This window comes from Antechinus flavipes, chromosome X, assembly GCF_016432865.1.
Source record: "Antechinus flavipes isolate AdamAnt ecotype Samford, QLD, Australia chromosome X, AdamAnt_v2, whole genome shotgun sequence".
Lineage (NCBI taxonomy): Eukaryota > Metazoa > Chordata > Mammalia > Dasyuromorphia > Dasyuridae > Antechinus > Antechinus flavipes.
In genome coordinates this window covers 54,416,820-54,442,732 of record NC_067404.1, presented here as the reverse complement: position 1 = coordinate 54,442,732, position 25,913 = coordinate 54,416,820, and positions in this window count along the sequence as shown.

Genomic DNA, 25,913 nt, shown 5'->3' with positions numbered 1-25,913 from the left:
ATGGCGAGAGCATTGGATCAATTGGGTGGTTCAATGTAAAGAGCGTCAAACTCAGGTGACCCAGGTCCTACTTCTGACTCTTCGACTAACTTGATGACATTGGCCAAGCCCTTAATCTCTCTGGATCTCAATTTCTGCAATCAAACAATCACAAAACAATTATGAGCTAGGCATTGTATTACGTTCTGAGACTATACAGACAAAAATGCAACAGGCCCTGCCCACGTGGAGCTTACAAATTTATCAGGTGAGATAATATGTATACATAATTTTATTTTGGACTGGAGCTATGATTCATTAGTATTGAGAATACCTAGAGAGGGAACTCCTTCTAGGAAGGCAATCGAGACTTCCTCAGCATCTTATTATTATACAGAATTGTCCAGGATACTGAGAGATTAGGTGACTTGCCTAGGGTCACACAAATGATAACTGTCAAAGTCAGGACTTGAATCCTAACATGATTTGGTAGTCAGTTATGTTGTACTACCTTCTCTTATATACAGATACAGATACACACACACACACACACACACACACACATAATACACACATAAGTATAAATATAAATATTTGATGGGGAAGCACTAGTAGCAAAGGGTTATTAAGGGTAAATGAAAATCAGGAAGGGTAATGTAGGAAGTGACACATGAGCTGTGAAGAAAGTTAGGGTGAGAAGGGAGTATATTAGAGGCATGGGAGACATCTGTGCCTTTAAAAACAGGGAGACAAAAGAAGAGTCTTTCACAAAGGAATAGTAAGAAGCGCTCTATGGCTAGATGCCTGAGTATGTGAAAGGGAGCAATACATAATCAACCTGGAAAATTTTGACCCTAGATAACAGAGAGCCAATGAAGTTTATTAAGCAGGGGAATGATGTGATCAGAAATGTGCTTTAGAAATATCACTTTGTGCTCTTGCATAGGCCGAGCAAATATAATAAAGATGACAATACTCCCTAAACTAATCTATTTATTTAGTGCTATACCAATCAGACTTCCAAGAAAATATTTTAATGATCTAGAAAAAAATAACAAAATTCATATGGAACAATAAAAAGTCGAGAATCTCAAGGGAATTAATGAAAAAAAAAATCAAATGAAGGTGGCCTAGTTGTACCTGATCTAAAACTATATTATAAAGCAGCAGTCACCAAAACCATTTGGTATTGGCTAAGAAATAGATTAGTTGATCAATGGAATAGGTTAGGTTCACAAGACAGAATAGTCAACTATAGCAATCTAGTGTTTGACAAACCCAAAGATCCTAACTTTTGGGATAAGACTTCATTATTTGATAAAAACTGCTGGGATAACTGGAAATTAGTATGGCAGAAATTAGGCAAGGACCCACACTTAACACCATATACCAAGATAAGATCAAAATGGGTCCATGACCTAGGCATAAAGAACGAGATTATAAATAAATTAGAGGAACATAGGATAGTTTATCTCTCAGACTTGTGGAGGAGAAAGAAATTTGTGACCAAAGATGAACTAGAGACCATTACTGATCACAGAATAGAAAATTTCGATTACATCAAATTAAAAAGCCTTTGTACAAATAAAACTAATGCAAACAAGATTAGAAGGGAAGCAACAAACTGGGAAAACATTTTCACAGTTAAAGGTTCTGATAAAGGCCTCATTTCCAAAATATATAGAGAACTGACTCAAATTTATAAGAAATCAAGCCATTCTCCAATTGATAAATGGTCAAAGGATATGAACAGACAATTTTCAGAGGATGAGATTGAAACTATTACCACTCATATGAAAGAGTGTTCCAAATCACTATTGATCAGAGAAATGCAAATTAAGACAACTCTGAGATACCACTACACACCTGTCAGATTGGCTAAGATGACAGGAAAAAATAATGATGAATGTTGGAGGGGATGCGGGAAAACTGGGACACTGATGCATTGTTGGTAGAGAATGGTGGAACCCAACCATTCTGGAGAGCAATCTGGAATTATGCCCAAAAAGTTATCAAACTGTGCATACCCTTTGATCCAGCAGTGCTACTACTGGGCTCATACACCAAAGAGATACTAAAGAAGGGAAAGGGACCTGTATGTGCCAAAATGTTTGTGGCCGCCCTGTTTGTAGTGGCTAGAAACTGGAAAATGAATGGATGCCCATCAACTGGAGAATGGCTGGGTAAATTGTGGTATATGAACGTTATGGAATATTATTGTTCTGTAAGGAATGACCAGCGGGATGAATACAGAGAGGCTTGGAGAGACTTACATGGACTGATGCTAAGTGAGATGAGCAGAACCAGGAGATCATTATATACTTCGACAACGATATTGTATGAGGATATATTCTGATGGAAGTGGATTTCTTTGACAAAGAGACCTAACTCAGTTTCAATTGATAAATGATGGACAGAAGCAGCTACACCCAAATAAAGAACACTGGGAAACGAATGTGAACTATCTGCATCTTTGTTTTTCTTCCCGGGTTATTTTTACCTTCTGAATCCAATTCCCCCTGTGCAACGAGAGAACTGTTCGGTCCTGCAAACATATATTGTATCTAGGATATACTGCAACATATCTAACATATATATGACTGCTTGCCATCTAGGGGAGGGGGTGGAGGGAGGGAGGGGAAAAATCAGAACAGAAGCGAGTGCAAGGGATAATGTTATAAAAAAAAATTACCCTGGCATGGATTCTGTCAATATAAAGTTATTATTAAATAAAATAAAATAAAATATAAAAAAATTTTAAAAATTAAAAAAAAAGAAATATTTTGGCAGCTGCAGGGAATATGTATAGGAGAAGGGAGAAACTGGAGGCAGGAACACAATTAGGTGGTTATTTCAGTAATTTAGGTGAGAAGTCTAAACTAGAATAGTCTCTGTATAAATGGAGAGAAAGGGGCAGATTTGAAAGATGTTGTAGAAGTACAATCTACAAAACACACATGTATATGTGTATGTGTGTATATATGTGTGTGTGTATATATGTGTACATATATACATATATATGGAAGAAGGGAAGATGGGATGGAAGGCAGAGAAAGATGGAGAGAGAGGGAGAGGAGGAGGGAGAGGGAGAATTTAAAGATGACTCTGAAGTTGTGATCCAGGGGTACTTAGAGGATAAAGGTACCCTAGGAGAAAAAAACAAGTTTAGATTGGGATCTGTTGAGTTTGAAATGCCTACAGGACTCCCAGATTCAAATGTAAAAATGGCAGTTGGGAGTTATAGGGACAGGGCTCAGGAGAGCATCCAGCACTGGGGCAATATAGATTGGGATTAATCTGTTCAAGTATGATAATTAAACTGATGGCATTACCAAGTGAGACTGTACAGGTAAACAACTGTTAAATCTGTGAAAAAGCATTTTCTAAAAATGTGCCCAAAAGAAAAAGAAAAAACCATAGAGAGGAAAATCCAGGCTGGAACGCCAGGGATTCTGACAGTTAGGGGATGAGAAATGGCTCCTCTGTCAAAAGAGATTAAGAAGCCATAGACTTGATGGGTAAAAGGAGAAGCGAAAGAGAAGAGAGTCCCCGAGAGACAAAAGGTTGAGCAACAGCATCAAATAAAGCAGAGAGGTCAAGAATGAGAATTGACAAAAGGCACAACCACTAAGAAGAGATCAGAAGGAATTTTGGAGAGAGAAGCTTCAGTTAAGTGATGAATTTGAAGATGAAGGCAGTGAGTTTGGACTTTTTTCTAAGGGTTTGGCTGTAAAAGGGAAGAAAGATACAAGATGACAGCTTGATGGTAGGATCAAGTGAGATTTTTAAGGATAGAGGAAACCTGAGCATGTGAGTAGGCGGCAGAGAGAGAGAGAGAGAGAGAGAGAGAGAGAGAGAGAGAGAGAGAGAATATTATGATTACCAGGACAAAACACTAGAGGACAAGGGATCAAGAATACATATAGAGGGAAGTAGCCTTGATAAAAAGGGCTATTTCATTATGACAAATTGAGGGAAAAGAACAAAGAGTGGGGGATGATGTCAAGGGATTTGGTGTGAAGAGAAAGGGAAAGAGGGAGCTCAGGAAAAAAATGGCTGCCACTTTCACAGAGAAGAGGAAAGGTCCTCAGCTTGGAGAATGGGAGGAAGAAGAAGGAGGCTTGAATTCAGAAGGCAAGGTCTGGAACAGCCACTGTGATGAGTAGATAAACTGTAGGATTTCTTAAACTACTTCCACTTATGACCCCTTTTCATCCAAGAAATTTTTACATGACCCTAAGTATATGGGTATATAAAATAAGCATAAAAATCAAACATTTACTGATAATAAATTATAATTTCACAACTCTACATTCCGTTACAAGCCCCCAGGTGAGGAGTTTAAGAAGCTGGGGAATAGAGAAGCAATTGGGAAGGAATAGGAATATCCTGTAATGGTGAAAGCTATATCAAGATTGGATAAAACTTGGTAGTACACCACATGAGTAGGGAATATGGATGGTGGGGATAAGGCAGGTTGGGGTTGGCGAGACATGAGAGGACAAGAGGGCAAGGATTCAAGAGTAGAGAACAGTGTAATAGGGAACTAGCTAGCTCCAAGATCAAGAATGGGAAGTAGTTGGAGCAAGAAGAATGGCTTGGGGTGGGGAGGAAAAGTGAGGAAAGGAAAAAGGAACATGTGATCATTGAAGTGGAACATTTGGTAAGATGAAAGGAGTAGCCCAGGCCAAGAGAAAAAGAGGTCATCTTTTCCACTTCCATCTATCTCCATGCCTTGCATAAGGCAAAGATGGAAGATGGAAAAGATGGAAGAACTGAGATATCCAGGTATTTGAAGGCCCATCACCCAGTAATATGTATGTTGAAGGTCCCTCACATAATGGCAGAGAGGAAGACTGTAAATCAAGTAATTAACTCCTCGTGGATATGGCACAGGCTTCCCTGTTCCAGTATTTATGTCCCAACTAAGAATTGGACTTGTGAATCAATAGGGAAGAGGTATTAACCAACTTAGAAATTAAGGTCCTATTTGTAGTTCTCGGTTTGGTTAAGCTCTTGTTTTTGGTTTTCAGAAATTAAAATGTCTTTCTTTTGACTTAGGTTTCTTAATATCAACCTAATGATAGTTAATAACTGAAACAATCTAATTCCCCTACATTCCATAATGCTCCAAAGAGTGACTCTTTTTCCTAGAAGTGGGTCAACAGACCCTTGTGTTCTTCTAAGGGTCCATCACAGCTTTGAAGATTAGATTCATAAAGACTTTCGAGAGCAAGCAATGACTAATGAACTAGGAATAGTGCTAATAGTAGTAGTAAGAATAGTAAGAGATTTTTACAATTTTATCTCATTTGATCCTCACAATAATTCTGCCAGGAAGAATGTATCCCCATTTTACAGATGGGGAAACTGAGGCAAATAGAAATTATGAGTGTCTCAGGATCACACTTCTAAGGATTAAGCTTTTGGGGTCTGATTTGAATTGGTCTGCCCAACTCCAGGGCCAGTACTCTATGTCCTGTGGTGCCTCCTAGAGGCCTCTGCTGTCATATTCTTCTCTCCACTCCACCCAGTCACAAAGTAGTAATATAACTGAAAGAATAGTGGATTTAAAGTCGTAGAACTTGGGTTCTGTCACTATCTATTTAACAGGGGGCAAGCCCCTTATCTTCTCAAGTCCTACTTATCTCTAAGCTTTGAGCCTAGGAAATGACTGATTAAAAGCTGTTCTTTAACAAGTTTTAGGCCTTCACAGATTTACAAACAACAGATGACTCTCTTTATAAACATATTCATACACCCACCCTAACATCCAAATTGTGACAAATATCTCAATACTGTACAAGCAAGTCTACATAACAATGTGTTGCAACAAGAGCAGAGTTTGGTATCACCATATTTCTTGACTTAAAATAGATATGACAAAATTCTTCAAACTCCCACTTTAAAATATTAGGCTCACACCAAAATCAATCCAGTGATTCTGAAAAACAAACAGGGGCCCAAGGGAGAAAGTGGAGTAACTGATAGTTGTCTTATAAAATAAGTTATAAAATAAAATAAAAAAAGGTTTTATTTCACACCTACTGTGTGCCAGGCACTGTGCTAAGGGGATGGGGTTACAAAGACAATGAGGAGACAGTTCCTCCCCTCAAAGGGCTTGCATTTGACAAAGGGAATACAGCATATTCACAGATAATATTCAAGCTAGATGCTGTGTTAAGCACTTTTAAATTATTCTTTTATTTGGTCGCCACAACAATCCTGGAAGGTAGGTGTTATTATGCCCCACTTTACAGCTGAGGAAAATGAGGCAAATGGGGGAAATTATTTTCCCATGATCACATATCTAGAAAGTATACGAGATAGGATATGTAGTCAGTCTTCCTGACTCCCGGCCCAGCACTTTGATCCATTATATCACCTTGCTGTTAAATATGTACATACAAGATATGTACCAAATAAATCCACCTATTTGGAGGGGGGAGAGAAAGGAATGCTAACAACTAGAGGAAGTGAGAAAGGTCTTCTGAAGAATGCATCACTTGAGATAAATCTTGAAGAGAACTAGGGGTTCAAAAGAAAGAAGTTAAGTGAGCATTCAAGGCATCAGGGACAGCTTATGCAAGGCATGGAGATAGATGAGAATGTCCTGTAAAAAGAACAGCAAGTAAGTTTGGCTGATTGTGGTGTTTTTGGAGGGTTGGGGGCAGAAATATAAAACTGGTCAAGAAAGATAGATATTGATCAGATCATGAAGGGTATTATATGTCCAGAAGACTTTGTGTTTTACCCAAAGGGAGATGGAGATTGACTGAAACTTGAGCAGAAGAGTGAAAATGGCAGTCAAACCCTTTAGGAATGTCCATTTGGCAATTACCTGGAAGATGGACTAGAAAGGGGAGAGAACTGAGATGCGGGGACTGGTCAACTCCTGCTACAGAAAGCGTTGGAGCAAGAGCCCAAGTGTGACTAAAGAAAACAGATCTGAGAGGTTGAAGTGGATAAGACTTGACAAATGATTAGACATGGGGGAGAGTGAAGAGTTAAGAATGACCCCTAAATCGCAAGTCTCAGTGATGTCTGAAAGAAGGGTAGGGCCTCCATAGAGGGAAATTTGGAAGTGAGGTGGGAAGATGATGAGTTCAGATTGGGAAATGTTGATTTTGAACTGTCTATGGGGACACCCTCAGTCGGATCTGTGGGCCTAGAGCTCAGGAGAGAGATTAAGGCTGGACATGAAGATTTGACAACTACCTACAGAGAAGTGACATTTAAATTTATGGGAGCTGATCAGAGAGCTGAGAGAATAGAGAAACTGAAAAGGAGAAAGCACAAGACCTTCACCTCCTGGTCTCAGGTCTCAGAGAAGACCAGATATTCATGAAGAAACTGCAGTTAACAAAGCACTGTGCTAGGTGTTGGCAATACAAAGACAATAATGAAATAGTCTCTGCCACAAGAAACATACATTCTCCTGAGGCATTCTGTATTCTAAATGTATTCAGAAGTATATAGGAGATGATCTATAGGGTGAGAAGCACTAGTAGTTGGGAAGGGGAGAAAAACATTCCAGAAATGATCCATGTAAATGATAGGGTTTTAAACTAAACTTGAAAAGAAATTAATGGTCCTAAGAAGGAGAAATACAAAGAGGAAAAAGACTAAGAAAGAGACAGGCAGAAATAGAACTATAACATGAATATCATAAAAACTCAAGGAGGAATAGGCAAGTACCCCTCTACCAAATAGTTGCCTAAACTGTTTTAGAGCATGGCTTCTTAAACTTTTCCCACTCCCAACCCCTTTTCACCCAAGAAAATTTTACATGATCCTAGGTAAATAGGTATATAAAATAAGTATAGAAATCAAACACTTATTGATAATAAGTCATAATTTTGTAACCCCCACATTCAATTTCATGACCCCATGGAAGTCTCAATGCACAGTTTAAAAAGCTTTGTTTTAAGAGGCAGCTAAGGGGACAGCAATAGATGCAGTACTGGGCCTGGAGTCGAGAAGACTTGAATTCAAATCTAGCCTCAGTCTTACTAGCTATGTGATCCTGAGCAAGTCATTTAACCTGTTTGCCTCGTTTTACTCAGATGTAAAATGGAAATGCTATCAGCATCTATCTCACAGGGTTGTCATGAGAATCAAATGAGATTTTTAAAAGCGTTTAACACAATGCCCAGCACATAGTAGGCACTTCATAAATGCTAGCTATATTATTATTGTTGTTGTTGTTCAATATATATATTTCTTTTTAAAATTTATTTTATTTATTTAATATTTTCCCGTTACGTTGAAAACAATTTTTTTTACATTTGTTTTCAAAATTTTTGAATTCTAGGTTCTCTCCCTTAACCCCACCCACAATTAAGAAACCACACATCAAGTGATGCAAAACATTTCCATAAAAGTTAAGTTGTAAAAAAAAACATAGATCTCCCATTTTAAAGAAAACAAAAACCTTCAAGGAAAATTAAGTTAAGAAGAGAGAGAAAGAGAAAATGCTTCAATCTGTATTCAGACACAATCAGTTCCTTCTCTGGGTATGGATAGGATTTTTCATCATAAATCCTTCGGAATAGTAGCAAAGTCATTCATAGCTGGTCACCCCAGAACATCGCTATTACTCTGTACACAGCACTTTTCACTTTGCTTGAGTTCATGGAGGGCTTTCCAGGTGCTTTTTTTGCCCTGAGAGCATCCTGCTCATCATTTCCCATAGAACAATAACATTTCATTACAAGTACATACCATAGTTTAATTAAGCCATTCCCCAATTGATGGGCATCGCCTCAATTTCCAATTTTTTTGTCTTGAGAAGATAGCTGTTAAACTTATTTTTTGTACATATGGGTTTAAAATATAATTTTCTTAAAAGCAAACTCTAACTTCTTTCTGGACTACTGGTTTCTTCTTAAGATGTTTTCACTAAGGAATTTCCCTAAAGCCTAGTAGATAAGAATGGAATTTGGAAGACTTGAATTTGAATCCAGTCTCAGACACTTACTAGTCATATGAACCTTGGCAAGTTACTTAATTCATGTCAGTCTCAGTTTCTTCATCTGTAAAAGTGGGGATGATAAAGCATCTACCTCTCAGGGTTACTGTGAGGAACAAATGAGATAAGTAAATCACTTTGCACACCTTATCATGCCATATAAATGCTATCTATTATTATTTTTTAAATCCTAGTATGTGGAATTTTAGAGAAGGCAAATGTATATAAATAAAATCCTCATGAAATTTCAGCTATCAATAATCATAAGAAAAAATATTCTAAATCACTAATAATTTTTTAAAATGTAAATTAAGCAACTCTGAGGTTCCAATTCATACTAGACAAAGATGACAAAACGTGGACATGACAAAGGATTAGTGAAAAACAAGTACACTCGGGCATTATGAGTCAAAGGAAATGAACAGGAAGAAATCTGAGCTATCAACCATTTGGAAAAAAAAAATGCTCTAAATCCCTAATACAGCAGACTGGCCAAGATGACAAAAGAGGAAAATGACAAATTTTCCTTTTTGGAAAGAGCTGTGGGAAAACAGGTACACTCAAGGTGCAGCTGGGAATTGATTCAGCCGTTGTAGAAAGCAAATTGGAACCCTGCCCAGAGAGTTCCCAAATTGTACAAAATTTGACCCTTTGACTCAGGAATACTACTATTAGGTCTACACCCCCAAAGAAATGGAAGGAAAAGGATCTGAATATACAAAAATAATTATGGCAGTGCTTTTCATAGTTGTCAAAAACTGGATCCTTAGAGGGGTTTCTTCACACTTGAGAATAGCTAAACCAACTGGGACTATATGTATATGATGGAATTTTATTGTACCCTAAGAAATAACAAAATGGAGAACTTCAGAGGAAGTTGGGAATACCTCTAGGATTCGATGCAAAAAGAAGTGAGCAAAAGTAGGAGACTAATTTATACAATGATAAAAGAAAAAATAAAGGAAAATACCTTTGAAAGACTTTCAAACTCTGATCAATGCAATGCTAAAACAGGAGTCTAAAAGACAGGATGAAACACACTATTCACTTCCTGACAGATGATTAACTTAAAATAAAGGGATCTAAGTTTTCAGCCCTAATTAATGTGGGGCTTTATTTTGTTGGCTTCTGTATATATGTATTTGGGGTTTTTTTTTTAATTGACTTGATTGAAGAGGAAGGGGAATTGAAAGGCTTAGATTAATTTTTTAAAATACTTTAAAAAGGTAGCCATATAGAGCATTTTAATTAAAAATGTTAAAAATTGTTCCTTTTTAGATTTTTTGAGTCACTGTTTTCCTTATACCCCAGGCCACTGCCCTAAAAACCCATGGTGAAAAAAAATGGTAAAGAATGCCATTTTTGTGTCCTGGGTCCCTCTGATAGCTCATGAGAGCCTGGGGACCCCTGCTTAGAATCATGTTTGTTAATCCCTAAGATAAAAATACTGAGGATGGTAAAGAAAACTCAGTTACACTGAAACAGAGCTATCCAAATATTTTTTCAAAACAAATTCATGGTCCCTAGGTTAAGAATTCCCTTCTCTAAACTATGAGTAAACAGCAAAAAGATTAAAGAGGACTGACCGCTCAGCCTAGAACTCTAATATTTACTGAGTCTGCCATGAGAAAATAAATGTTAGAAATATCAATCCTGACTTATGGTCAGAGGAAGAATATTGAACTCGGAGTCCTAACAGAGTGGAAAAGTGGAAAAGCATTGACCAAAAAGTCAGAGGACTTAGGTCTCATCTCACCTCTGTATCTAACAAGTAAGCCCCTTCTCTTCCTTGGACCTCAGTTCCTCTGTAAAATGAAGGACTTGGATTAAGTGGCCTCTAAGGTCCCTTCCAGGTCTAGATCAAGGATCCCTCTCTGTGACCTTCCGATCCCTGGACCTCAGTTTCCCCCTCTATAAAATCAGGGCATTAGACTAGATGGCCTATGAGGTCCCTGATGGCTCTACATCTGTAGCATAAGGGTAGAGTCAGGAAGACCTAAGTTCAAATCTAGCCTCAGATGCTTACTATGAGACTCCAGGCAAGTCACTTAACTTCTGTTTGCCTCAGTTGCCTCATCTGTAAAATGGAGATCATAACAGCACCTACCTCCTAAAGTTGTTGTGAAAATTAAATGAGATAATATTTATAAAGAACCTAGCATAGTAGGCACATCTTAAGTGCTATACAAATGTTAGCTATTATTATTAATCTCATGGTCCTCATTTATGTGTGAGATTGGGAACGAGTCTTTTACCTCTCTACAACTCAACATTCTCCATATATTCAAATCAGGAGCATGGTTCTTGCACTATCTTCTTTCCAATGTTTTGAAATGGAAGATCCTTTGTAAACCTGAAAATCCTAGAGAGTTAGTAATCAGCCCACAAACAGCTGCTCCATTCAAAAAATGATTTTCACACCATCAATTTGAATTTAACACGTTATTATCACCTCTGATCTCTCTCTCTTTCTATAACTATTTATAGATATAGAAGTAGAGATAGACATATATAGCTATCACCTGCCCTAACCTCTCTCTTGAACTCCATTCCCACACGGTCAACTGCCTTTTGAATATTTTGAATCTGATGTCCCACAAGCACCTCAAACTCCACATGTCCAGAATGGAATTCATTAGATTTCTCCCCTAAATCCGCCCTTCCTCTCCAATTCTGTATTGTTATATAGGTTACCATTATCCTCCCAGTCTCCTAGGTCTATAAGTCCTGTCAATTCTACTTCAGCATCATTCACATACATCCCTTTCTCTCTACTCACACGGCCATTGTGTTCAGATTCATGCTTGTCATCTAGACTACTTCTATTGCCCTCTAATCGGGCTTCAAGTCTCTCCCCTTTCCAATTCCTCTTCCATTCCACTTCCAAAGGGATTTTCTTAAAGTACAGATCTGCCCATATAGACATAGGTCTGGCCATCTCCCTACTCAAATGCTCCCTATGACCTTTAGGACCAAACAAAACTATGCCTGAGGCCTTCCTGTATTTGCAGTTTTATTAATCACCACTCCCCTCCATATACTCTATGATGTAGGTATACTAGGCTTCCTAGAACGCCTCATATACACTTGTTCTTGTTCCCCGTCTTCACCTCCACCTCTTGGAATCAGTGACTTCCCTCAAGATTCAGTTTAAGAGGCAATTTCCACTGCAGAACTTTCCCTGCTTCTCTCCTGCTCCCCTCCTTGTCCCTCCCTCCACCCCGCCCTGAACGGAGCATTCTTTTTAAGGATGCTACTCTGTATACATCATTTGTTGCTGTTCAATTATTTTTCACTTGGGTCTGATTCTTTATCATCCCATTTGAGGTTTTCTTGGCCAAGATTCTGGGATTCCCCAGCTCATTTTACAGATAAGGAAACCAAGGCAAACAGGGTTAAGTGTCTTGTCCATGGTCACATAGCTAGTAAGAGTCCAAAGCAGCATTTGAACTCAGGTCTTCCTAACTGAAGGCCCAGTGCTTTATCCACTGTCAGGGAAACAATATACAGCAACAAAAATAACAAAAATGAAAGCCACGAACTATAATAACCAAATTTGACAGCAGTTGAGATGAGGTGCCTCTGCACAGGTTGGGCATAAAAGTTATGGAATGTCACCTGGGGTGGCAGGGCAGAGCCTGGTTATCGGCGCCACCTAGTTGCCATAGAATGCACGTCTAGGATTATTTTCACTGTTATACCTAGTGTTTAATAGATGCTCGTTGATTATTCTAGGAGAAACTGGCATTTGGGCAAGGTTCTTAGGGAACATGGGGAAGAGAATGGAGGGCTAGCAATATTGGATATTAAATTATATTATGTTATTATTTAATATTATTAAATATTATATTATCAAATATTATTTAACTGCTTTCATTATACTAATGAAAAAAATAAAACCCTCCAGTCACTCCTTATTTCCTACCATAATAAATCTAAACTCCTCGTTAAGACCCTCAAATCTTTCCCCAAACCACCTGCCCCACCTTATTTTCCATCCCCAGCCCCTACCCTGTAGTGTAGTTTCAAAGTTCTACAAAGACACTATTTCCCATTTCTACCTTCAATGTGTGACCCTTGTCCTAATGCCTGGAACATCCCCCTTTCTGTTTATCCAAACCTTACACAACCTTCTATAATCTTCCCTGTTCTCCCTCAGTTCTGACCTATTATAATATCAGACTGGAAAAGGAATACATCACTAGTGGAGCTATGAGATTATACAACCATACACACATATGTGTGTGTTCAATATATTATTTATTTATATAAATATTTATATATTTAATATATTATTTATTAATAACAATAATGAATGTTTTAATATTATTATTTCATATTTAATAGGTATAATCAGCCCAACCATCCTGGAAAGCAATTTGGAATTATTCTTTAAAAAGTGACTAACATATTTATACCTTTGAACCCAGATATGGCCCACACAAAAAGATCTCACATATATCCAAAGTATCACAGTACCACTGTGACAGCAAAGAACTAGAGACGGTGTTAGTGCCCGTCAACTGGGGAAAGACTAAGCCAATTATGGTCCATGAACAAATGGAATATCACCGTGCCAATAGAAACTAGGAAAGAGAAAAATCCGGAAATGCATTGGGAAGACTCATAAGAAGTTGGACAACATGACACAGACACAACAACAAAACAACAACAAAAATAGTAGCAGAACAAAGAAACAAACTTGAAAGCCACAGAACCATAAGCACCAAGTTTGGTACCAGAGAAGACTTAAGATAATACGTCTCCTTGCAGAGGTGGGGGGAATAAGTTACAGAATATCACCTACAGTGGCAAATTCTGTGTGTTGGTTGGATTTGCTGGAAGCTTTTCTTTTTCTTTTCTAATCTTTGTTAATAAGAAATGGCTCACATCTGCACCCAGAGAGAGGACTGTGGATCACAACATAGTATTTTCCTTCTTTTTGTTGTTCTTTGCTTGAGTTTTGTTTTCTTTCTCATTTTTTCCCTTTTTGATCTGATTTTTCTTGTGAAGCAAGATAATTGTGGAAATATGTGTAGAAGAACTGCAATGTTTTAATATAAATTGGATTTCTTGCTGTCTGGGGAGAGAGTAGGGGAAACGGAAGGGAAAAAAATATAGAACACAAGGTTTTGTAAGGGTGAATGTTGAAAATTGCATATGCATATGTTTTGAAAATAAAAAGCTTTAATAAAAAAAAAGGATCGCTCAGTGGATAGGGAGAGAGACATATTCAGAAATTAAGATGATAGAAAAACAAGTACCTTTGTGTACTGCAGGCCAAAGAGTTGAACAAAACATTTTCAAAGAAATCTGATGTAAAAAGACATCAGTAGAAAAAAAAATTTAAAAAGAAATGCTATGTAGTATATGTAGTATTATATAAAAATATCTACAACATAATTTGAGTACCTGATTTTGTCAATGTTCTTGCCTTCCCAACTAGATTAGAAATTCCTTGATGGTGGGGACCACATGCTTCCCAACAACTAATGTAAGGCTGAGTGAGTAGTGGGTGTTCAATACTCAACAATAAACTAACTTTGGGGAGGGGGGGTGCTTTATACTCCATTAGAGAGCACTGCACTAGGTTATTTCCAAGATAACACCAGTGGGATCCTATCAAGGCAAATGAGACCCTACACCAAAACATAGGAAAGGAGAGGAAGAAAGTTGATCAGCAATCTGGCTTAATTCGACCCCTTCTCCTCACCTCCCACATTCCCTTCCCAGTAAGGTAAGGGATAATAATGGTAAGGTGCAGGCAGCATGTCCCGAAAGGAGCTTTTTTGTTTGGGGTTGGTATTTTTGGTCCTTGTATACAGGAACAGATGGGGCTAGACTACAGAAGCAAGCTTTTGCTTTTGCAAAATGGTCCATAAGAAGTTGGCAAATTGTTGTATAAGTCAGTACTCGGATTGCTAGGACAAAAGGGGGAAATAAGGGAGAGAAAGAAAAGGACTTTTGGTGTTATTATATAAATGAACATTTTCAATGCTACTATTCTCCAAGGCATATGGAGATGTCAAATCATATCCACTCCTGCAAAACCTCAAAATTTCAGGATGGCACACATGAAAAGCAATTTTTGAACTCTGCCTAGGGTACATACATACCTAATTTCTATCTGACTAGATGCAACGGGTCCCCACTGCCTTAACTGTAGTTTCAAGCTATTAAGAACCTCAAACTAGGGCAACTAGATAGCTAAGTGGATAAAGCATGGACCTGGGAGTCTCAGGAAGATCTAAGTTCAAATCCTGCCTCAGATATTTAAACACTTACTAGCTGGGTGACCCAGGGCAAGTCACTTAATTCCACTTGCCTCTCAAAAATGCTCAAAGAAAACCAAAAACCCAAACCAAAATAATAATAATAATATTAAAAATCTCCCTCAAACTGCACTAAGACTTTTGAGACACCTTGTATAATGCCTCTCCTGGTTCAAATCTCTAAAAGCTTAAGTAGACAACCTCACAAATCAGTTCCATGTGCATAGCCTTTAATTACAGGAATCTCTGGGATGAATTAAATGTCACCTTGTCCTTTAGTCACATGTCCTATCCCAAACAAGAGCCTTAAATTAAAAAAAAAAAAAACAATACTTTTAGGAAGGTTACCCACACTTGAAGAACAATAGGATTCCACTTGTAAAAAGAAAGGAAATGAGAACTCAGAACTTTCTAATCACTTTTTAAATATAAACATTATTTTTCTGCCAACATATGTTCCCAAAGGAATCTTCTCTCAACATGAAAAACTCATATCAAAGATGCTCCACAGAAATCACACTGGAAAAGAAACACCAAAAAATAAGAAAGAAAAACAAGCCCCTTTAATAGCATGGGCCTTGAGCTAGAGATCAATAGATGATACACTTCTCATTTGAGAAATCATCTGAAAAAGAGACCAAAATGCTCATTACATCTCAAGGCCTGCTACCTAACTGGGAATGAAAATCCACAAAGGCAAAATAATGCAACAAAACCAAATCTATTCTATGCTGGAGCCACAAGTTATCAAGCAGAGGTCCCTGTAATAGGTTTAAAGATATACCTATATCTTTACATATGATATATATGTCTATGTGTGTGTGTATATATACACACACATACAAATAGAATAAATAGGAAGAAAGTAAATACAAGGGGGAAAGGGATAAGAAAAAAAGTACCTCATTACAAGTCTTGGATAAAGATTTTGGTCAGCTTCCTCACTGTGGATTCTCCTCCCTCAAATGAGACTGTATAGTGAAATGGAAAAGGGTCTAGACTTAACCATGGGATCTCGTGTGACCTTACTGGGTCTCAGTTTATTCGATTGTAAAGGAAGAGGGTCAGATTAAACAGACTCCAAGATCCCTTCCAGTTCTAGCTCTAGGGATCCTATGATTCTCTCAAGCTTACAATCAGAGAGGAAAAGCATGGAGCAATACAGCTGGGGTACAAGATTTCTCATAACCAAAGCTGGAAATAAGGTTAAATTGGGGCAAAAAAGAGGGAAAGAAATTGATAGCTTACATGAGAGCCTCAAAGGCCAAGGAAAAGAATTCTGCAGAGGGCCACACCAGCCTGATGCCTTGCAAACTTTAACTAGATGCTAGACAAACAGGGGCCAGGCAAGGGCACCCACGTGCCAGAGGATGGGGAATCTATCTAATGCAACTTCTGGGAGCCACTAAGTCCAGGAAAGCAATGACGTTTATGTCTGTCTGGGGCGGCTACGGAGACCCCAAGACAAGTGCAAATGAATATCTCTTGTCAGAGAGGGCGCCCCTGGAGCCAGACCTTGAGAGCAGCACCTGCTAGGAGGCTGGCTCTCTTCACTGAGCCCGCAGCCGCAGCCTCGGGGCTCGCCCCCTAGGGGCCGTCAATGAGCCCAAGAGACTAAACCATCCACCCTCCACCCCCCCACCCCCGTCCCCACCGCCAGGACGCTCCTCACCAGAGCCGTCCTACCCACAGAAGTCCGAGGCTCGAGGACCGCGGGGACCAGGGACTGGCTGCGAGTGGGGCGTTACCGCTGGCTCCCGGCTCCGCCAAGGCCAAGGGCAGGCGCCCTTGGGGCTCCCGCTCCCGCAGTCTAGCGCCCCCGAACGCCACCGCGTCGGTGGCAGCGGCAGTGGCGGCGGCGGCGACTGCGGCGGCGGCGGCGGCGGCTGCAGCGGCGGTGGCGATAGCGGCGGCGGCGGCGGTGGCGGCGGCGGCGGCGGCGATAGCGGCGGCGGCGGCAGCAGCAGCAGTAGCAGCGGCGGCGGCGGCGGCAGCAGCAGCGGCAGCAACAGCGCCGGCGAGCAGCGGCGGGAGTACCACGGCTAACGCCTGAAGGCCACGCCCCCCTGCCCCCTGGCGCTCACCTTCCACCCTCACTGCGCAGGCGCGCGCCTCTCTCCCACTCTCCTCATCCACCTCAGTCTCTCAGCCAACCGCCCGCCAGCTCTTTCTAGTAGCCAGTCTCGTCCAATAGCCTCTCTCTCCCGATCCCCGCGCCGCCCTCTCGGCGCCCCATCTCGGCGCAGCCGCCGGATTGGTTTTATAGTAATCGGTGGAGGCCGAGGACAAATCCCGCCTCCTAGACAAACCCCGGGCCAATGACCTCTTCCCACTGGAAATCTCAAATAGCATTGCTAGTGCTGGAGGCAAAGTTTTGCCCGCGCACCTTTCTTCTTTTTGCAAAGGGGCATAAAATATTGGCACTGTATATGATAGATAATATTTGCAAACATTAACGCAGCTGCACGTGAGTGCCTTCTGCTTATGAGCAAAGGTCTGAGTCCCCAGAGTTCTAGCCCTAGTGTGAATCCACAACTTTCACTCCTTAAACGGAGAAAGGCATAAGCAGTATTTCAAAGGGAGCTGAAGTAGTTCTTGCATCTTCTTAGAACAGGGATCTAGATCTGCTAGGAAGCTCAGGAAGTCCTACACCCTCATCTGACAAAGGAGGAAACAGGCCCAACAGGACAAGGAACCTGCCCAAAGTCCCACGAATAGAAGCACAGCCAAAATTCTAATGCACATCTTCAGAATCTCAAACCACAGTTCTTTCCATTGTACCATGCTACCTGCAGTGGGGAAGGGGGAGAATGACCTATGATAGCCCAACGATAAGCTCCTGGAAATCCTTGGAGAAGGAAGTGATTGAAGGAAAAAGGAATAGTTTGGATTTATCAAGGACAACTGTAGAGCTAGCAGTACCCCTAAACTTCTACCTCCACACTCTATCAAATCAAAATAAGAACAAACACTTATTTAGTTGGCTCTCTCCCAGCAAAGCTCCTTGATAATATATCATTAACAGGATATTTTTTTTTTAGAGAACTAACTTTTTCCTAATTATACCTGTAATTTTACTGATGCACTAACCTCCCAACGAAAAAATTCCTTCCAATGATGCTCAGCCCTGCAATTTGGAATTTTAGAGAATCCCTGGGACTCGGACATTAAATGCCTTGGTAGAAATCTCTTGGGTACTAGCTAGCAGAGGAATGACTTGAACCCCAGTCTTACAGATTCTGAGGTCCAGCTGTCAGTCCACTCCTCTTCTTTTTTGCTAAATTATACATATAAACAAATGCTGTTCTCAGTTGATCCTGGAGAGATTTTATAATTTCTTCATCTGTATGAGTTTAGAAAATTTTTTAAATAATTTTATTTCTACAAGCTAATACGATAGAAATTGTCGAGAGGCAATTTAAACTCACATGAAAAAAATGCTCTGAAACACTATTGATTAGAGAAATGCAAATTCAGACATTTCTGAAGTGCCACTTCACACTTCTAGCCTTCCCTAAGATGATGAGAAAAGATAATGATAAATGCTGGAGGGGATGTGGGAGAACTAGGACAGAAATGCCTTTTTGGTGGACCTGTGAAATGATCCAACCATTCTTCAGACAATTTGGGCTAAAATGTGAGTCCCCTTAGAGCCAGCAGTGCCACTACTGAGTCTGCATCCCAAAGAGATCATAAAAGAGGGGGGGAAAGGTCTGTAGCAGATCTTTTTGTTGTGGCAAAAAAAAAAAATTTGGAAAGTGCGTGGAAACCCATCAGTTGGTGAATGACTGAATAAGATATGGTATATGAAAGTAATGGAATATTATTGTTCTATAAGAAATGAGGAGGGGCAGCTAGGTGAGGCAATGGATAGAGCAGCGGCCCTGGAGTCAGGAGGACCTGAATTCAAATCTGATCTCAGACACTTAACACTTTCTAGCTGTGTGATGCCCGGCAAGTCGCTTAACCCCAATTGTCTCAGGGAAAAAAAAAAAAAAAAGAAATGATGACCACTATGGTTTTTCCCTTTTCTGAATTTTCTCTCCCAACATGATACATATGGAAACATTAAAAATGAATGTAACATGTGTAACAAAAATGTTTTTACATGTAATTGGGAAAATTAAAATAATAATAAAAATTTAACTTAATTTAAAATGAAATATTTTTAAAATTTTTTAAAGTAAAAAGAAATGATGAGCAGGTTGATTTCAGAAAATCAAGAATGGAAAGACATGAAGTGATGCTGAGTGAAGTGAGCAAAATCAAGAGAACTTTGTACATAGTAACAGCAAGATTATGTGATGATCAACTGTGATGGACTTGGTTTTTCGCAGCAATGTGGTAATTCAAGACAATTCTAAAAGATTTGAGATAAAAAATACCAATCCAGAGAGAGAACTATGGAGACTGAATGTGGATCAAAGCATAGTATTTTCATCTTTGTTTGCTTTTTTCTTTCTCATGGTTTTTTTCCCTTTTGGTCTAATTTTTCTTATACGACATGACAAATATGGAAATATGTTTAAAAGGATTTTACATGTTTAATCTATATCAGATTGCTTGGTGTCTTGGGAAGAAGGAAAATGTGGCTCATCACTTTTTAAATATAAGCATTATTTTTCTACCAACATGTTCCTAAAGAAATCTTCTCTCAACATGAAAAACATATAAAAGATGCTTCATAGGAATCACCCTAGAAAACAAACAAAAGGAAATAAAAACAAGCCCCTTTAATAGTGTGGGCTTTGAGCTGAAGACTAGTAGATGATATAGTTCTCATTTGAGAAATAATCTGAAAAGGAAACTAAAATGCTCATTATATCTTAAGACCTGCTACCTAGCTGGGAATGAAAATTCACAAAGTCAAAATAATGCAACAAAACCAAAGCTACTCTATGCTGTAGCCACAGGGTACCAAGCAGATAAAGATACACATATGTGTCTATATATATATATATAATATATATATATATATATATATATGCAAATAAAGAGACATACACAGAGACAGACAAAGGGGGGAGGGTAGAGGAGAGATAATAGGAAGAGAGTAAATACAAGGAGGAAAGATACAAAAACAAGAGTAAGTACTTCAATATAAGCCTTGGATAAAGGAGATAGAAAAAATTGGAACACAAAAATCTTACAAAAATGAATGCTGGAAACTATCTTTATCTGCATTTAGAAAAATAAAATACTATTGAGGAAAAAAAGAAATTGAGAGGTAATGTAAGTATATTGGCTAGAGAGCTGGCCTTAGGGTCAGACAAAACAGGGTCTAAGGCCCACCTCTGAAACAAACCAACTGCAGCACAGCAAAGTTGGTCTAGCATGACCTGATCTTAATTAAGCTATGTGTATTCATTGCTTCCTTTTCTAATGCCAAAGTGATAATGTTGGAAGCCAGATGGTAAAGAGTTGAAAAGTGAGAATAGGAAGTGGTGGCAGTGAGTACTAGACTGGTGTTTTCTGTGAGTTTGGCTATGAAATGGGCTGGAGGGCGTCCTTTTGGTTAATTATTAAGGCTAACTAGATGCTAGTCAGGTCACACTGTGAAAGAGAGAGCGGTCCCACATCCTTCTCTATCTGCTTGTCTCTCTCTTCTCTATCACCACTATTCTGGCCAAGTGTAACACAGATTTCTTTTTGAGCAGATGGCAGGGAATTTTCCTAAATGCATATATGATCATTACTTCCCTACTCAATACATCCAGTGGCTCCCTATTGCCTTTATGATAAGTAGAAATTCCTCTGTTTGAAAGCCCTTCGCACATTGATTGCTCCCCAACGTATCTTTGGTCCAGCTAGAATGGCTTTTCTGTTCCTCACATGTGGTATTCTATTTCCCTCTTTTCTACCTCTGCAGTTACAAACTGGCCCTGGGATGTGTTACCACTTCATTTCTCTCTTAGAATCCCTCATTTCCTTTAAAACTCAGCTCATGCATCACCTAACGAAAGCCCTTCCTTAACCACCCAATGCCTCTCCCCTCTACCTAGAAATCACCATGTATTTATTTCATACATTTTATATGAATTCCTTTATATATGTCATCCCTTCCATAGAATGGAAGCTTCAGAAGGTTGGGGATTGTCTCATTTTTTTCTGTTTCCCCAGTTCCCGGCACAGTGGCTGGCACACAGAGATACCTAATAAAAGTTTCTTGGTTGATTGATTGATGTTTACTAACCATTTATAAAATGTTCCATAATTTTTCCAAAGATTGAAGTCAAGCTCAATTCTCTATCGTGTGGGAGTTTGATTTCCTTTCATCTTTTGGAAAAGAGAATATTTGGCTTTCTCAAGACCTGGGACACCTCTTTTATCCTCCATGATCTTTCAACTGTTATTGATAGTGGCTCACCAATAATCTTCAAGGATTTTACTTCACAATGTTTCTTAACACAGTAAAAACTCCCAGGAATATTAAAGCCCAACCCCAGCCCCTCCAAATAAAAGAGAAAATACTTCTCATAGCTAGAAAGAAACAATTCAGATATTGGGGAGCCACATTCAGGATCACAAAAGATTTAGCAGCTCCTATATTAAGGGATTGGAAGGCTTGGAATATGATAGTCCAAAGGGCAAAGAAGCTAGGATTACAACCTCCCCAACAAAATTGAGTATAATTCTTCAGATGACAAAAGGGATATTCAATGAAATAGAGAATTTTCAAGCATTCCTAATGAAAAGACCAGAGCTGAACAGAAAATCTGACTTTCAAATACAAGGTACAAAAGAAACATAAAAAGTTCATAAGAGATTTGATAATATTAAACTGTTTTTACATGGGAAAATGATATTTATACATCCTAAGAACTTTATCATTATTAGGATCGTTAGAAGGAGTATACATAGATAGAAAGCAGAGATGTGAGTTGAATGTGATGATATGATTATCTTAAAAAGTAAAATTAAGGGATGAGAAAGAAAAAGACACTGGGAATAAAATGGAATAAATTAGTGTGCATAAAAGAAGCTTGGGAGAGATTTTACCGTGGAAAGGAATATGGGAAAGATGAGGAGGGGAACACATAAACCTTACTTTCACCAGAACTGGCTCAAAGAGGGAATAATATATGTACTCAGTCGGTGTACAAATTTATCTTACCATACCAGAAAGTAGGAAGGGTTGGGGGAATGGAGCTGATAGAAAGGAGGGCAGTTTGGGGAGGTAAAAGTCAGAAGGAAAACACTTTTAAGAATGGACAGGTTAAAAGGAGAGAGGGAATAGGATAAACGGGGTGAGGGGGGAAGGATGAAGGGAAATATATAATTGGTAATCATTACTGTGAAAAAATTTTAAAATTTTCTCTAAGTTATTTCTCAAACATACAGAAAGAGAATCAAATTTATAAAAATAAGATCTGTTCCCCAAATGACAGTCAAAGGATATGAACAGGCAGTTTTCAGACAAAGTAATCAAAGTTATCTATAGTCATATAAAAATGCTCTAAATCCCAGCTTCTTCACTGTGGGACACGATCCACTATTGGGTCTCATAATTGAATATGGAGGCTGTGAAATTATGAACTATTATCAGTAAATGATTGATTTGTATTCCTGTTTTACAGACCCATATGCCCAGGATCATGTAAAACTTTCCTGGGTGAAAAGGAGTTCCAAGGGGAAAAAGTTTAGGAAGTTCTACTATTGCTGAAGGAAATACAAATTCAAACAAACAACTCTGAGCTACTACCTCACACTGGTCAGAGTGGCTAATATGACAGAAAAGAAAAATGGCAAATGTTGGAGGGATGAGGGAAAATTTAAACACTAATATACTATTGGTGAAGTTGTATACTGATTCTGGGGAGCAATTTGGAACTATGCCCAAAGAGTTATACATGCAAACTCTTTGACCCATCAAAATCACTACTAGATCTGCATCCCAAAGAGATTTTTAAAAAGGAAAAGGAAAAGGACCTATGTGCACAAAAATGTTTATAACGGCTCTTTTAGTGGCAGCAAAGAACTGGAAATTGAAGAGATGTTCATCAATTAGAGAATAAATAGTTAAACAAGTTGTTGTATAGGATTGTGACAAAATATCATTATATTTTTTTAAAATGAGCAGAATGCTCTCAGAAAAACATGGAAAGATTTACATAAACGGATGCAAAATAAAATGAGCAGAACGAGAACATTCTACAAAGTGATAGCAATATTATATGATGACCTACTAAGAATAAGTTAGCTATTCTCAACAATACAATGATCCAAGACATTTCTGAAGAACTTATGATGAAAGGTGCTATCCATCTCCAGAGAAAGAACTGATAGAGCCTGAATGAAGATAATTTTCATTTACTTTCTTTACTTTTGGGGGTATGTGTTTTCTTTCACAGAATGACACACATGTAAATGTGTTTCTCATGGCTGTATACGTATAACTGTCAGATTGCTTGCCTTCTCAATGGTAGAGAGAGGGAGAGAATTTGGAACTCAAAATCTGAAAAAAAAGGATGGTAAAATTGTTTTACATGTAATTGGGGAAAATAAAGTGTTAAATAAAATAAGAAAAATAAAGATTTAAGAAAATATGTAATTATTATGTCATTTACAAGAGAAAGTTAAATGTAAAGGTTGGAACAATATTAATATGTTTCAGATAAACTAAAAAAAAAACCCATCATCACCAATCAGAGGGAGCAAGGTAGGAGATATCTATTGCAACTCCTGATGGGGAAGAGTTCTTGACCAAACGAGGAATAGAGAGTATCACAAAAGATAAAATGGACAATTTTGATTAGTTAGGATTAGAAGAGAAATAGTTAACTGATGGAAGGAGGGAGGACAGGAACCCTATAGCAAATTTCTCCAATAAAGCTTTAATATCCGAAATATGTAGGGAAGTGATATAAATACATGAGGGCAAGAGTCATCCTCCACACAGGAAATTCTCAGAAAATATAAGAGATAAAGAATCATTTGAAAACATGCTCCAGTCATTAATAACAAGAAAGATAAAAATGAAAACCACTTTGAATTTTCACCTCATAACTTATGAGATGGGCAAAGATGACAAAAATGGAAAAGAACCATTAGTGAAGAAGCTATGAGAGGATAGACACATCAATACAATGTTAGAGATGCTGGAAGCAGCCCAGACGTTCTGGACAGCAATTTTGGAACTAAACCCCAAGTAACCAAATGGCAGCTAGGTGGCACAGTGGATAGAGTACCAGACCTAGAGTCAGGAAGACTTAGTTCAAATCTGAACTCAGATGCTCCCTAGCTGTGTGATCCTGGTAAAGTCACTTAACCTCTATTTGCCTCAGTTTCCTCATTTGTAAAATAAGCTGAAGAAGGAAATAGATCAGGAATCTTTAAGAAACCCCCAAATGGAATCACAAAGCTCAGAACTAAACAAAGCAAAATGCCCTTTAATCCAGCACTACCACTAGAAGGTATACCTCCAAAGAAATCAAATAAAAACAGAAAATAGCCATATGTACAAAAATATTTGAGCAGTATTTTTGTCATAGCAAAGAACTGGAACTAAGAAGTGCCCATCAATTGAGGAATAGCTGAACAAAGTTTGGTACAATGGAGGTAAAGGGATATTTTTGTGCTTTAAGCAACAATGAAAGGGATATTTTCTGAAAACCCGAAGAAATTTTGTATGAAATGATGCTGGGAGACCAAGTTATACAATGAATACATTATAAAGGAAAACAACTGTAAAAGACTGGAAGTCTGTAATCAAGAAAATGGTCAGTTTTACCTCTAGAAGACCAACGATGGACACCTCTTGACAAAAATGTGATACACTAAAAGTGAATAACGAGACATACATTTTCAGACATGGCCATATGGGCATTTGTTTGATCATAATTATTTCTTACAAGGGAAGAAGGGAGAGTTATGGGGAGGAAAGGTGGTGAATATAATGATACTTAAAAAGAAAAAGAAGAAAAGAGTGTTCATGAGTCATTTAAAAATAAATAGAAGAAAGCTGAAGGAAGTTCAGAAAGGTCCACAGAGAAGCAGGATACTGGAGAATTACTGTATTTAATTTGAAATACCCACCCCCCCCCCAAAAAAAAAAATCACATGTAGTAGAGACTCCCAGCTTTGGATACAGTTCTCTTTTCTATCCTTGCACAAAGAAGCATTCATATTTATTGATGTTCAACAAATGTATAAAGAATAAAAAAGATATTTTGAAAAAAATTTTTAATTGTGTTAACAAGTCTCATGAAGAAATCTGATGTTGCACCCTCCTCCCTCCTTGTGTAGGAAATTCAAGTCCATTTATGCAATTGCAAAGGGCCTAATAAAATAGCCCCTGATGATTCACTGAGAAAATTGGAAGAAGAATGACTCAGAGCTAATCTAATAACCTTGTATTTGCTTTATCTGCCTAAGATCTAATATAAAAAAAGACTTAAGCGGCAAGGTGAGAGGCAGAGCTCTTTAAACTGGTTGCCCAAGAAACATAAGCTAATTCCTTACACAACCAGTCTACTTAATAAGCTCGCTACAGGATAATGTTTTTTTAAATAATTGAAGGAAATGCAAAATGTCAGTTAGAGATCAGATCCCTTAAAGACGTAATTTTTTTTCCCACCCACATTCACAGATAAACTAAACGCTATCCATAGACCCCTTGTTCATGGACTTCTTGTCAAGATCCCAGTTAAGATTCTCTTTTCTTGTCCAAGTCTCAGAGAAAGAAATTCGTA